Raw genomic sequence first — 15,658 nt, 5'->3', positions numbered from 1 at the left:
ATAAATATTCAAAAGGTGATATTCTTTCCATGTGGCATATATAATTCATGATTTTCTCCATGCTTCCATTATACAGGTAAAAAATAAGTACATTGAAAGGATGCTAACTATCCATTTGAATTTAAAAGCTTACTCTCCCAGTAGCAAATGAGTAGTCAAAAAAAGCATGTGTGTACATTTGTCATATGTATATTAACAGACCTCTACATAAATATTTTCTATGAGAAAACAACTAAGACATTTTCAATGTTAGCATCGTAAAATCTTAATGAATTTTTCATGACTGAAAGAGTGCAGAGGTTCGGAATATGAATTAGAAATCTTAGGAAGGGTAGAAAATGTCTCTCAATCCAATCGTTGAACCATGTGGGAAAAAGATGAAGATTTCAGGGAAAAGGGGTCGCCTTTCCTGAACTCAGAAAGCAACTTATAAACTATATTTCCAGGATACTGCACACATGGGCATTTCTTCATTTTTCCACTGATAATTTAAGAATTCTTTTGGGAAATATGGATTTTAATAAATAACATTGTTAAAAGCCAAAGATATATGTAACAGAACAAATACAACACCATCAGGTAAACCAAATAATCTGGACACTTGCAGACTGATAAAAATGATCAATAACAATCCAAAAATGCTATCGTTATAATATACTTTATAAATATCTTGTCAAGATGAGTGGATGTTAAACTGGATTCTCATAGCTATGTTTATTAAAAACACCAATCAATTCTCAGAAAAACATAGATTATTGCTATCTAAAAACTTCTATATCTTTGTATAAGTCTTTCTGGTGTTTGAAATCATGGAAACAGGCAACAACAGGAAAAGAAAGACTTATTCAGCTTACTCTTCTAAATTGAAAAAGATTATATAGCCCTATTGGATCTATCTGCCAATGTCAAAACTCCCTGTACTCAAGTTTAACTCCAGAGATTATTTCAATACAACTGAATATGTGGCCAAATTTTAGAGATGGTAACAAAGATTTTATAATACTAGCTTTTGACAGAGATATCTCATAGGCTTAATAATCTCAAATATGTGTGATGCTTCTTGGAGTAATATCAGAGACTCGCCTTGTAGCCTCAAGAAAGTCTAAGAATCTAGGGTCATTCTTTTGAATGATGTTGGGTGTTTTTCATTGACATCTCATTTTTTTCTTTTTGTCCTCAATGGTATTCAAATTAATTTAGTATTTTCATTTTTTAATCTTCATTATCACTGTCTAAAGACTTCAGTTTTTCCTCTGCACTACTATATTGTGAGGCTCCGTGTCAGACAAAATGCTAATTATAAGATTATACTGAGGTTGCATATTAGCTCTTGTGAGCCTGTCTTCTGGTTCTCAAACACTATTCTTCTATGGTACATTATCAGATTGGATTGAATTTCATTATATCTGAATACCTGAACTTAATTATATTATGTTAATGTTTATGTAGTCATTCCTTGGTCCATGCCAGGAATTTAGTTGAAAATTACTTGTTCATTCGTGGTGAGAATTTAAGGTCTGAACTGGGAGGTACATCCCTAATAAATTTTATTCTGCTTTCTAAAATAGTCTCAAATTGAAATTATATTGGCCAGGCAGGTTGCTATAAAGCATAAATATCTATTCTTTTACTTTCAAAATGGAGTTTAATCAGTTTAGAGATTGGAATGTGATCCACTATAGTCTATTAATGCTTCTTTATAATTTGCGCTGATTAAGGTGTTTTACATATATACAAAGTTGTAAAGCCATTATTATTACCTAGAATGGTTTTTAGGAGGTGAAGTGATTTACTGAGAAAATAGGTCTTAATGAGAGCTTGGAATAAAAATTAATATTTGAAGCTCTTGTTAAAACAATGAATCTATTATGGGGCAGGATGAAGACTTTATGTTGCTTCTTGATTAAACTGTGTGCACATACAGGGAAAGTATTCTTACAAAAAGAACATGGGAATGAGACGGAGATCACTTGGAAAACATAAGAAGTCTAGGTAGCTTCTAACTCTAAATGTTGGAAAATAGGAATGTAAAAGATTAGTTCTTAATATTCTAAGTGGTGGGGTATGAACATAAGGTAAATTATGAATCACATCTCTATGAGTAGATATTTTTCCTTTTTTCCATCTCTCTTACTTTTACCTTTTCTTTCCTTTCTTCTTCTTCTTTTTTTTTAATGTGACAACTAAATTAAAAAGATGATGTAAAGTACCCATAGCAGGCATAAAGGCACGAAAGCAGAAGAGATCAAGAATCTTTGGGAATTTCTGGACATTTAGAGGAGGGAGTCTTTACTATCCATAACTATACAAATAAGGATACAAGCTGACATCAGGCTTATGGATATAAACTAGAAGAAGTTGAAATGTGGTTGAACCAAAGTCAAGAATAGACTAAAATACACAGTATGTTTTTAAAATGTAAAAGCAACAAAGAAAGGAAAATAAAATAAAATGTAAAAGCAACACCCTCTTTATTGCATCCTTTACCAGCTTATTTCTTGTGCATGACGGTGGCACAATCTGGTTTTAAGTGGAAGCCACTGCTGCAGTAAGCATGCCCACATATCAACGTGAGAATAGGGGAAGGCGCTCCCAGCAAGTAGTGTGGTAGTGTGAAGAAAGAGAAGGGTTCAAGACAGGAAGAATTCTATCCCATAAAGCAAGCAACAGAAAAGCAAAGCAACTTTTCATTAGTCATCAGTTAACCAACTGATATCAGTTACAAAAACATTTCTTAAGAGGTCTGAATCAAAATGCAATTGAACTTGCTTCAATTATGGTTTCTTATTCCATGAGAGTCATATAGGGGTGGTTGCTCTCATGGACCCCCAACAGTGGGATACCAACAGTGACACAGTGGAAAGCATCTACCCCTGTGTAGGAAATAAGGTGGATACATTGTGGACAATTTAAAAACAATAATAATACCAAACAAAAGACTGTCTTTTTATTACCACCTTGCTTGGGTAATTCTCAGCGATTTCCATGATGAAATATTCCTCCCTGAACACATCTTTTAGTTGACTATGTTCCAAATAATTGCTAGAGTTTCTACCAAGTCTTCATTATTTATATAAGCTCCAAATTAACACATTTGTGTTATAGATCTTTTAATGACATAGTATTCTATATAGAAACTAATTCTGAGAATTTCTGGTTATACAATTGGCCTCTGACCCATGTGGACTCAGCTATATGCATTTCTTTTGAAATGAGTTCCCAAGGATGCAGAATTGTTCAAACTTTCTTAGGTCACATTTTGTGGCTTTATCCTAGTGGCAATACATATTCCTTAGTTTACACAGAAATTCGAATAAATAATAATGGCACAATAATTATAAAAATAAAGAAAGCAGGGGCGCCTGGGTGGTGCAGTCTGTTAAGCGTCCGACTTCAGCCAGGTCACGATCTCGCAGTCCGGGAGTTTGAGCCCCACGTCGGGCTCTGGGCTGATGGCTCAGAGCCTAGAACCTGTTTCCGATTCTGTGTCTCCCTCTCTCTCTGCCCCTCCCCCGTTCATGCACTGTCTCTCTCTGTCCCAAAAATAAATAAACGTTGAAAAAAAAATTAAAAAAAAAATAAAGAAAGCAAACTTGAGTTATTTGAATTGTCATTCTATGTGACCACCTGGCTTTAAAACTATAAACTATGAAACAGAGAAATACAAGGTGTCATATTTTTGTTTGGTAAGTGCACATTTTATCTTATATATTAACTACTGAATTTAAATAAAGTTCAAATTTACTGTTCTTTCCAAGAGTTCAATTATCTTCAAATTAAAGAGTGAATTGAGAAAAGGACTGTAATTGATTATTACATGAATCTTACTGAAAATAACTTTGTCAGATAGAGAATGAGATGTTAAAAAGCTGATCCACATCAAATGAAGTGGTGGCTTCCATTTAAAACCAGATTATGCTACCATGATGCACATATTTAAATACTGTAGGTATGCCATTGAGATGGAGTACTTGGGTCTAGATTCCAATCTAGCTACTTACTGTCTTTGTGATTTTGGACAAGAGATTAAGTTTTGTCATCTGTAATAAGGGAATAAAAAAACTTTGCCATAATTTGGCTATTGTAAATAAGGCTGCAATAGACATACAGGTTCAAAAATCTTTTCAAATTAGTGTTTCCCTCATCTTTGGGTAAATACCCAGTAGCAGAATCACTGGATCATATGGTAGCTCTATTTTTTATTTTTTTAAAGCTCATTTTTATTTATTTTGAGGAAAGGGTGGGGGTGGAGGGGAGAGTCTCAAGAGGGCTCAGTGCTGTCAGTGTGGATCCTGATGCAGGGCTTAATCTCATGGACCATGAGATCATGACCTGAACTAAAGTCAAGAGCTGGGTGCTTAACTGACTGAGACACCCAGGAGCCCCTATTTTTAACTTTTTGAGGAACCTCCATACTGTTCTCCATAATGACTGTATCAATTTAGATTCCCACCAACAATGTATAATGGTTCCTTTTTCTTCATATTCTCGCCAACACTATTTCTTGTATTTCTGATTCTATGCATTTTCCAGGTGTACAGTGATATCTCATTGTGGTTTTGATTTGCATTCCCAGATGAGTGATATTGAGCATCTTTTCATGTGTGTGTCGGCCATCTGTATGCCTTCTTTGGAAAATGTCTATCAGGTCCTCTGCCCACTTTTAATTGGATTATTTGGGTTTTTTTGGTGTTTGGTTTTGTAAATTCTTTATATATTTTGGACCTTGGTCTCTTACTGGATATTTCATTTGTAAATATCTTCTTCTATTCAGGAGGTTGCTTTTGTTTTATTGATGATTTCCTTAGCTGTGCAAAAGCTTTATTTGGTGTAGTCCCAATAGCTTCTTTTTGCTTTTGTTTCCCTTGCCTGAAGAGACTGGTTTAGGAAAATGCTGCCAAAGTTCATGTTAGAGGAATTACAGCCTATGTTTTCTTCTAGGAATTTTATGGCTTCATATCTGGAATAGGACTTTGGAATAGGATATTCCTGACTCCAAAATATGCATTCTTACTATACCATTATATTCGTACACAAATTTTATTCAGTTCCTCAAGGAGCTTACTGTCTGGTAAAACCATAGTTATTTAAATATTCTTCTATTGCCTCACCTTCTAGAAATTTCAAAGCTAAGGAATGTGCTCAGTTGTAATAGCTCATTTAAACCTTAATTTTTGGAGACTCATTACCCTCTCTATTTTTCATTAATTTGGGTTTCCTCTTCTGTCTTCAAATGTTTGACTTCTAGCAGTGTTTTTACACAGACATGTATATATATTAAGCCAAGTCCACTGGGGAAGTAATACATGGGAATATTAGAGAAAAATTCCAAATACATAATAATTATTTGTAGCAGTCAATATTGATCATTTACAAATATGCTGTATTCTGTAACTAATTTTTTTAAAAGTTTATTTATTTATTAATTTTTGAGAGAGAGAGAGAGAAAGAGAGATAGAGAGAGAGAATTCCAAGCAGGCTCTGCACTGCCAGCACAGACCCCAACGTGGGCCTCAAACCCACAAACTGTGAGATCATGACATGAGCCAAAATTGACACTTAACCGACTGAGCCACCCAGATGCTCCATTCTACACCTAATCTTATATTCTGTATTCCTCCCTCAATATGTCCACAGTAAGTGTCAGGGTTACTTCCTTTATCCCACATTTGTCCTTAACTAACCTCACTTTCTTTTCATTCCTATTGTGGAGAAAGAAAGATAGCTGTGAAGTGCTTTTTACAGTGAAAATGCTTATTAAAAAGTCGGAATATTGATAGGGTATAATAGTAATTACTTTCATATTGATTACAAGGGCAATGGTGAAAAGTGAAGGGGCAGCATATTTATAAAGGTGATGACGAAACAGTTTAGAAACTGTAGAGGAAACAGTCAATAGTCATTGGCTCTCTGGGCTTATCCTGGGAAGTCATCCAAGCATACTTTCAAATTCTGTTGGAGTTGGAAAACCTATCACACCTGCAGTGATCAATAGCATTCAGGTTGAAAAAATGAAAAGGGTCTGGAAAGAGAAATGATGAGAGTAACAGTGACCTGTTTCAGAGCCAATCCAAGGCCTCAACTCTGTTCTCATCCTTTCTGACCTCTCAACCATGACTCAAAAGAGTTGACAACTCTGTCTCCATTATCTCTTTGCTGTGGAGACAAGTTCCACTCACTCCCAAAACCTTTTGCATGCTTTCCTCAGTGTTTTCTTTGTTGTTATGCTGCAGTTCACTGTCAGACTCTCTGCTCTTCTTCCTTCCTTCTTCCCTTTCCTTCCCTTCCTTTTCTTTCCCCTTCCTCTTTCTTCCCCCTTCCTTCCTTCTTCCCTTCCCTTCCCTTCCATTCCCTTCCCTTCCTCTATCTTCTCCCTCCCTCCTTCCCTCCCTCCCTCCCTTCCCTCCCTCCCTTCTTTTCTTTTCTTTTCTTTTCTTTTCTTTTCTTTTTCTTTTCTTTTCTTTTCTTTTCAAGAGAGAGCACAGTGGGGGAGAGGGAGAGGGAGAGAGAAAGAGAGAAAATCTCAAACAAGCTCCACACACAGCAGGAAGCCTGACACAGAGCTCAATTCCAGGACCCTGGGATCATGGCCTGAGCCAAAATCAAGAGTTGGATGTTCAACTGACTGAGTCACTCAGGTGCCCAGAAGTTTCTTTAAATAGGTGGGAGCCACTGGGCAATGGGCAACTTATACTGCTAACCTTGGGGTATCTTTTTGCTTAGCAGATTAATAAAGGTTTTAAAGCAATTAAGGTTATATCTCCCCTTCTTCCCAAACACCCAACTCTTCTATCACTGTCAAAAGTAGCATCCTGTCTTCAGATATCAATGATGGCAATTACTAATCTTACTACCAAGAATTAGGATGGATCCACAACCTCCATTGTATGCCTCCCCTCACAGCTACCCTTGGTGAAGGAGACTATCTCAAGGAATCAAACTGTAGAGGGAGACAGATACATTTCCTAACATGCAGCTGTCCTTCTAGCTGGCCAGAAAAATACTAATGGTTCTGTCTTTGTACTCTCTGAAAGTTTCTCTGTACTACATATACTTCTTCCATTATGATCCTGTAACTCATTTCACCTACCAAATCTAGATGAAATTCTTGCCCCCCATTACAGACATGGTGACTTTGGCTTTCTTCTTGGATTCCTTTGGTTTATAAACATCATATCAGTACTATTAAGTTTAAATTGAGAGAACAAGGAAGTATGGTTGCAGTATTTCATTAAAAGTAGTGTGAAAAGTGAGATGGTATCTCTCCCCAAATAGGTAGCTTACAGTATATTTTTTCTCTTTTTCCAAGAAAACTGTCATTTTATAAGGATGACAGAGTTCAGAGCTATGAGGTTCAAGATTACCTAATCCAAATATGGTGTTTTCAAAATGAATATGGTGCCTGGGTGGCTCACTCTAAGTGTCTCACTCTGGATTTGGGCTCCAGATCTCATGATTGTGAGATCAAGCCCCTCACTGATCTCCATGCTGAGCGTGGAGCCTGCTTGGGATTCTCTCTCTCCCTCTCTCTCTGCCCCTTCCTGTCTTGTGCATGCACTTTCTTTCTCACAAAATAAACTTTGAAAATTAAAAAAATAAAAATGAGTACGTTGAGGCTAAGAGAAGTTAAGTAATTTGCCTAGAGGAGTACAGCTTAATTGAGACTATGGAGGATTTGCACAAGGAAGGGCTCACCAATGTTATTTCCACTATACCACACGACTGACTCTGTTCAAAATTTGGTAACCTCAGTCAGTTTTCAAAACTATTTCCATATATCTACACCCAAATGAATCAATGTTGATCACAACACTATTACTGGTTGTTGAATATTTATTGATTGAAGCAGAGTGAAACTTATGGGTTGTTCTTTTCAAAAAGAATGCACATGATTGGTTTCCATTTTATAAAGAGTACATATTTTGCTACTTAGATTTAGAAGACATTGTATCTTGTTCTCTCTCTTCCACATATTAAACTACAAATGGCTCAAGCTGCAGAGATACCTGCTTCCAGCATCTTCTGGGCACTACTCCGAAAGAACTGATGTGTACAATCATTAAATTGCAGGGTTTGACTTATAAGAATTTTCTGTGTGCCTTCCTCTGTCTAATGATATTAAGACAGAGTTCCCAATTTGTACCTCTGGTGATTTACTGTTCCTATTCCAACGGTAATGATGGAAAATGCTTTTCCACTATCATTTAATTAGCCCAGAATCCTACTAGAAATTAGTCTTAAAAATGTACCAGCAGAGAAAAGATTGAGAGCAGCTATAAAGAACTTTGCACCAAGACTGGACAACTTTAATAGCACAGCACAGGTATTAAACACCATCAATAATGGGAGCAATCCTTTACCGTAAAAGAGTTAGGAGCAGACGTCCTTTGCTCTTTGAAGTTTGCACTCCCTATCTGTATAATGAAGATGCTGGACCAACACATTTGAAACATTCATCCCCAAAATGATATCCTAAAAGAAAGTGGCCCTGAGGATGAATAGCATGTGGACAAATTGTCTAAAAAGAATGAGAAGTAATTCCAAAACAAAGCAGTAAATCTGAACTTGCTTAACTACATATGGCTTGTCATACCACAGCTTAATTCTTATAAGTCCTCATGCACTCAGTAAAGTATCTAATCTCTTAACAAATATCAAGCATATTTGGGATTATTCTCCTACATTTCATATAGCAATCATTCATCTGGAATGACTGAGAAATTATGGTAACAATTAAGGACTGATGCACTATTACATTTAAACAAGAATTAGCAATATTTAAAGACTCATGGTACCATAAAATACTAAATATTGAAGCCATAGTGAATATGAAACGGATACTATAATATGCTATAGAACTGCATAGTGATTTTGAGACATCGTATACAAAAACTTAGTAGATTATGGTTCTTTTGAACTTTCCACCTGACCATGTAAGTGAAGATACCTCTAAAAGGTGAATAATTGTAAGCAAACAAAACAGGATTTGTGTGTGAGTGTGTGTGTGTGTGTGTGTGTGTGTGTGTGTGTGTGTGTGTTTGGTCTGGCAGTCAAAATGCATTGAGTCCTTTGTAAGAAAAAATATATGCTTCTGGATTTATGTTCTTTAGTTTTCTCTTTAGCACAGTGAAAAATTAGAGACAAGCAGTGAATAGCACACAAATCAAAAAGGTATAGTCTATCAATTACATATCTGCTTCTCAGGCATGTAAATGGAAACATACAAACAAAATTGCAATACCAGATTCATCATAATGCCTTCAGTTTGGGTTTTTAACAAATCTGAAAGTCAATCATGATTAATTCAAATGTAACAATGAACAAGCTATGTAGCTAAACTGAGGTGAAAATAGTTTTATCCCAGCATATTGAAATAGAGGGGTTTAATTTTTTTTAGTTATATGAATATCTGATTCACAGAGAACCTAAGAAAACAAAATGGTTAATGATTCTTTTTCTTTAAATAAACTGACTAAATTTGAAAAAAGTCTATGAAAACCAAAGAAAAAGTAAATACATTTCCTTTGTTTGTGTTTATTTATTTATTTTTTTAATTTTAGCTTTTATTTTTTTAAAATTTACATCCAAGTTAGTTAGCATATAGAAAAAGTAAATATATTTCTGACTAAACTTCACATATATACCAAGAGAAAAATCAACTAAAAATCTGTATTATAAAAAAAATCTTTATTATAGAGCAGAGTGATCATTCTCTTTATCTAGCAAGGCAATAATGCCAGATGGTAAGAAATGAGTTCCAGTGTACTTGCTGGATTTCGAGAATAAAAGATATTTTTAGTCTGAGAGTATTTTATAGAATCTGTTATGAAGAGCAATGTTTTTATTAGTCAATCATTTCAACACCTAAAATTTTACAATTTAAGATATTTTGACATTTGTTTATAAGGTATTTTGACATTTGTCTATTTCATAGCAGTGAAAGGATATCACATTACTTAAAAGTTTTCCATTTAACATAAGACTAGAGAGACTATAACCATTAAAAATAGTATGCAGAGCTATATACTGGATTTGATTTTGCAAAACAATTTTCTTTTACTTTTTCTCATTTAGTTCTCCCTAAAATCCTCCCATTAAACAGAAGAGAACATTGGGACTTTCTGTTAGCTAATGGATTTTCTTTCTATTTCTCTAGGAAAAAAAAAAAAGGAAAAACTTCCATAGATTTCCACGCCATTTCACATCTACCCCTTATGAGTGACTGTAGCCACTTTCTCTGCCTTCCTAGGAATGAGCCACTTATGCTCTTGTCTAAAGCCATTCTTTCTACTGGTACAGGAAATCGTATTCTCTCTCACATACTCACATCCTTTACTCACGCATGTGTCATCTTTCTCCTACATCATCAACTTTTGCTTTCTCCATGTGTATTTCTATCAACACAAAAACAACATCAATGTGATGTAACTTCTTCTGCCTAAGATGAAACAAACAACACTTGACTCCATTTCCTGCTCCATCCACAACCTACATCATTTCTTTACCTTGACAGAGATGTTTACATTTGTTGTCTCCAATTCCTGTCCTCCTAACCTACTCATACTTTCACCTCCACCAACCACTACACCAAAACTGCTCCTGTCAAGGTCATCAGGAACATACTTGTTGCCAAACCCAGTGGTCAGTTCTCAGTCCTCATCTTACTTGACTAGTCAGCACCATTGGGCATGGCTAATCTTTCTCCTTTCTTGTTACATATTCTTCATTAGACTTTTTGAACACCACACTCTCCTGGTTTTCCTCCTACTTCATTTTCAGTCTCATTTTCGGATTTCTACTCTTTTTCTAACCCTTCTTAATATTCTAGTACTCCCCAGGTCTGTTCTTGGCCTCTTCTCATTTTTGTCCATTTTCATTCTCTTGGTAAATATGGGATGTCTCATGACTTTAAGTACCAAGTACATTCCAATGACTCACTCACTGAATTTTATCTCAGCCCAGACCTCTCTTTGCAACTCCAGGGTCATAATATCCAACTCCTAGACATTTCAAATTCAACATCTCCAAAACTGAACTCCTGACATTCTCTTCTAAATCTACCACAAACTTAACCTTTACCAATTTAATTGATGGCAATTCTGTCCTTCCAGTTGTTCATGCCAAAAACCTTGGAGTCATCCTTAAATCCCCTTTCTGCCACAACACATCTGTTAAGGATTGCTGCAGGCTCTATCTTCAAAACACACCCATAATTGACTACTTCTCATCATTTCCTATACTGTTGCCCTTGTTTCTCACTTATAATAATGCAATAGTCTCCTAACAGGCAAAAAGTCTAGTATGGCTGGGCATGTGGATGAAGTAACAGAGCAGGTATCATGAAGAAAGGCCAGAGATAAATTTCTGTAGAGCTTTTTAGGTAAATATAGAAAGCCTGGATTTTATGCTACTGTGATAGGAAACTACTGGGATATTTTAAGTAGGAAAGTGAAATGTTTTAACTCATGTTTTAAGAAAGCTAACTGTGCCTGGAAGGAGGATGACTGGCATAGGAACAAAGGTAAAAACAGAGGTAATCACATAAGAGGCATTTCAGTAGATCAGGGGAGATGATATGGCAAGAAGAGGGCAGGTTCAAGAATGAGGTAGAGACCATGAAGTTTGTTGATGGACTGATTGAGGGGAGGCAAAAGAAAGAGGAATTAATGAAACCATCTGGTTCTTAGCTTAAGCAACCTGGTAGATGGTTTTATTTATGAAGTTAGGAAATATTCTCCTAGTATGGTTTCATGGCATCTTCAAACATAAAACTCAAGGACTGTTTATTCTCACTTAAATACTCTACAGACTTAAACCATATAAATTGCATAAGTTCAATAAAAGTTGAGATTTAAAAATTATTTCATATACCTAACAATGCTTTTCCGCTTTGAAATGAATTCCTTGACCACATATTGGTCTCATTGATAAACTGTGTCCTACAAGGTTAGAATCATACAGTGGAAAGTATCTATAATGTTTAATATTTCTCAAATAGTTGGCTAACCTATGAGCTAAAAATTCCAGGGAGAGGAAACTCACCTATCCAGTGACTTGAGCACCGAACTCAACATTTAAACATATTGAATCATTTAAACGCTTTTCCTTATACTGAGCCAAAATCTACCTCCTAGGGTATTTATCTAATAGTCCTGATTCTGCTATTTGTGGTAAATAAGTCATATCTAATCTAAGATGAACAATACTTGTCACTTTTGGCACCACTTTTCATTCTTCTGCCAAGAACAGACATTGCTAATTGATCAGTGTACACTTCCCTGCTGATCCAGCAGTGGCCTCAAAATCATTCTCAACATAGTATTCTTGGCAGTCACTACAAATCAATACAAGATGAACTTAATCTTTCTAAATAAAATATATATATAATTATTGAGTGCTTATTATGTTTCTGTACTCAAGGAATTCAGTCTAGATTTTTATGCAGATGATCATAAAACAACCTCATAAATAGTGTATTAAAAGGAAGTACAGAATACTATGAAAGTGAGAAAAAGGACACCTGGCCTAGATTAAACAGGATAAGGAAGACTTGCCTTCTTGCTAATAGCCCTTTAGGTGGATAAATATTATGTGTCTCTTGTTTCCTTTCTCCAGGCTAAATGTCCTTGGTATCTTCAAGCCCATGTGCTAAAAGAAAATGTTAAAGCATATTAAGAAAATATTTATAATCTTTTTTGATGAAGATACATATGACTTGCACATAATTAACATTAGGAGATAGTTGATAAATGACTGCACAGTTCTAATGTGGAAGTATACATCAAAAATTGTATATTCAGCCAAGTGTTGCTTCATCTATAATCAACAGAAACACCGACACTATGCAAGGCATTAGTCAACTTAGCTCATGTAAGTTTTTAACACACAGACATACAAACTGACAATGAAATCAAGAGATTTCAGAATAAGAAATTAATCAAAATAGCCCAATAAATAGAAAAAACATGATAGATCAAAAATACCTAGTGATGAGTACTGAATCTATTTAAATATAAAAAGTAAGCAAGTGTGGGTTTTGTAAGGTGATAATTTCCTCTTCCTTTCTAGCAGGGAGTCAGTGGATACTTTGCATAGCTGAAACAGTCAAAAACATACTAAGCACCTGCGGTCATGACCATTTTAAATTTAGAGGTAAGCTTTTCTTTTTATGAAGAAGCGTTCAAGTTGACCAATTCCTTCAGCTTTACTTCTGTTCCTTTTATTTCAGTTACATTGAAGTAAAATTTAATCAGTTTTCTATCTTTATATGAAAATATATTGTAACATTCCATTTTCAAAAGTTATTTCTTTCTGACTAGCCATCTAACTTGCCCCCTCTCATCTGTATATTGGAAGATGTAGATGGAATACATTCAGAGAATATAGGTAATGATTATTGTTGGGAATTCAGATTTTGAGTCTTTGAATTTTTTAATGAGTATATATCATTAAGAAAAACAATAAAGCAAGTATACTTTAAAAAACAATACAGTTTAAAAGTCTGTATTTTAATTTTAGACTCATGTATTGTTACCTGAATGTCTTCAGAATTCCTACCTATAAAATAAAAATACTATCTCTCCTACATATTGTTGTGAACTTCAAACAAATTGATACATACAAAATGCTCTCTGAACTGTTGTTTCCTATTCATACATACATACACATCATTTATAAATATATGTTATATAATGTATGTTATAATTTTACATTAATCTAATATATATTAGTATAATTATATACTATATAATAATATATAGTATATTGAAATAATAATATTAATATTATATGAGCCAATACACCTCGGTAGTAATCTCTCACGGTATATTAATATAATCACCTCGGCTTAAGTAATCATAGGCTAAAGTAAAAAGAAAAATTAAATACAAGTTAAAATACAAAGTTGGTATAACTGTTCTCAGGTAAAACAAGACAGATCCCACCTATCCATCATTCAAATACAATTAGATTGTGATGTGTATTTTTCTTTAGTGACTAGTTATCAGGATTAGGTATACTGGGGGAGAAAGTTAAAGAAGTATCAGGTAAGATTCAGTCTTTAGTAACAATTCTTCAACCTGAAAGGGCCTAAATTTTCCTATTATAGAAACTTTTACAGGATTAGATTTTATCTTAGAAATACCAGCCATTTGCGAACAAATTTTTTTTAAAAAATTGTAGTTTTTTAATTCTAAAGTGGTTCAACTGATTTTTTGCTACATGTTTACACAGGGACTATGGAAAGTATTTTTCTGCATCTTCTATGGTTGAAGTCCTATTCAAGCCTCCTTGCAAACAAACCCATAATTATTAAGTACAAAGTCATTGTGTATTATTAAGAGACGTTGATAAAACACCCCAGAGAAAATGTAAATAAATTTTTATGTAGTAAAAGAAACAACAGAATCTGGACAGGAAACTTTATCTAAAGAATCATTATGAAAACTCACACTTCTGTTTTTTAACTTGATTTTTTTCTATATACTTTTCTTTTGAAAGTAATTTTAAAGTTTTTTTCCTCAGTTGATGAGCTTTCCTCCTTCAGCCAGAGTTATGAAATATAATCCACCAAATTATTGAGTTCACAGTAATTTCAAAAGCAATGTTCAGCTTGCCCAAATTAAAAGTAGATTAATATATCCCCCATGCTTACTGGACAATATTAACCTGAACTACTGCCAAAATTCTGAACTCAGTTCTGCATCTTGGTTTATGTTGGATGTGGGTAAACAGTCATCAGTATCTATAGATTCAAGTATGGAAACTCTAAAGGTATAATAGCGAGGAGCAACTCACTAAGAACATAAAGAAATCTGATTCATACAAGAAAAAGTCAGGGGGGGCGCCTGGGTGGCGCAGTCGGTGAAGCGTCTGACTTCAGCCAGGTCACGATCTCGCGGTCCGTGAGTTCGAGCCCCGCATCAGGCTCTGGGCTGATGGCTCAGAGCCTGGAGCCTGTTTCCGATTCTGTGTCTCCCTCTCTCTCTGCCCCTCCCCCGTTCATGCTCTGTCTCTCTCTGTCCCAAAAATAAATAAAAAACGTTGAAAAAAAAAAAAAGAAAAAGTCAGGGAAAAGCACACGATATGTATTACTTCATATGCTAGGCTTCAAAGCTTTGATTATTTATTATTTATTTTTATTTTTATTTTATTTTTTTTTGGAAACTGATGGGGTACGTCGGTTGTTAGTATTTTAATCGTTTGATGACATAAAGAAAAGAAAAAGACCTAAGAACCCTTTTACTACTCCCTCTAAATGGAATAAAAATGTAAAAAATAGCAGAGATAGCTACTTAAAAATTCTTTCAGCATTTAGGAGTTAACACGATCTAGGACAAAAACACTGTCAAACAGCTCGTGGAAAGCCAACCAAAGATGGAAGGCGGTCTAACCCTCAGAAGCTTAGTAGATTTTGTATGTTTCACTTGCCCGCTTTACCTAGGAGCTATCAAAGCACTGGCATGATCATGATAGGGGAGCACATTCCGAATAAAGATTTATAGACCGGATTTTCTCATTGTAACAAGAAAATATTTTCTTAAAAGAAAATATGTTCTTTTCTCATGGCATTTAGTTCAAATTCATTTCCTTATCACCCTTCAGCACCATAGAAACTGGTGAGATTATCGTGTTGATTTATAAAAGCACTGTCTCAATG

General features: G+C 34.8%; 1 protein-coding gene across 1 annotated transcript in view; it reads right to left on the bottom strand.

Moving 5' to 3' along the window:
• The window catches only part of KCTD8 (potassium channel tetramerization domain containing 8), a 253,847-nt gene that overhangs the window by 81,349 nt on the left and 156,840 nt on the right, over positions 1-15,658 (bottom strand). The gene's annotated exons all lie outside the window — the stretch shown is intronic.

This window comes from Prionailurus bengalensis, chromosome B1, assembly GCF_016509475.1.
Source record: "Prionailurus bengalensis isolate Pbe53 chromosome B1, Fcat_Pben_1.1_paternal_pri, whole genome shotgun sequence".
NCBI classification, from domain to species: domain Eukaryota; kingdom Metazoa; phylum Chordata; class Mammalia; order Carnivora; family Felidae; genus Prionailurus; species Prionailurus bengalensis.
Note: the sequence above shows the minus strand (reverse complement) of the source record. Positions and strands in the feature narration are given on the sequence as shown.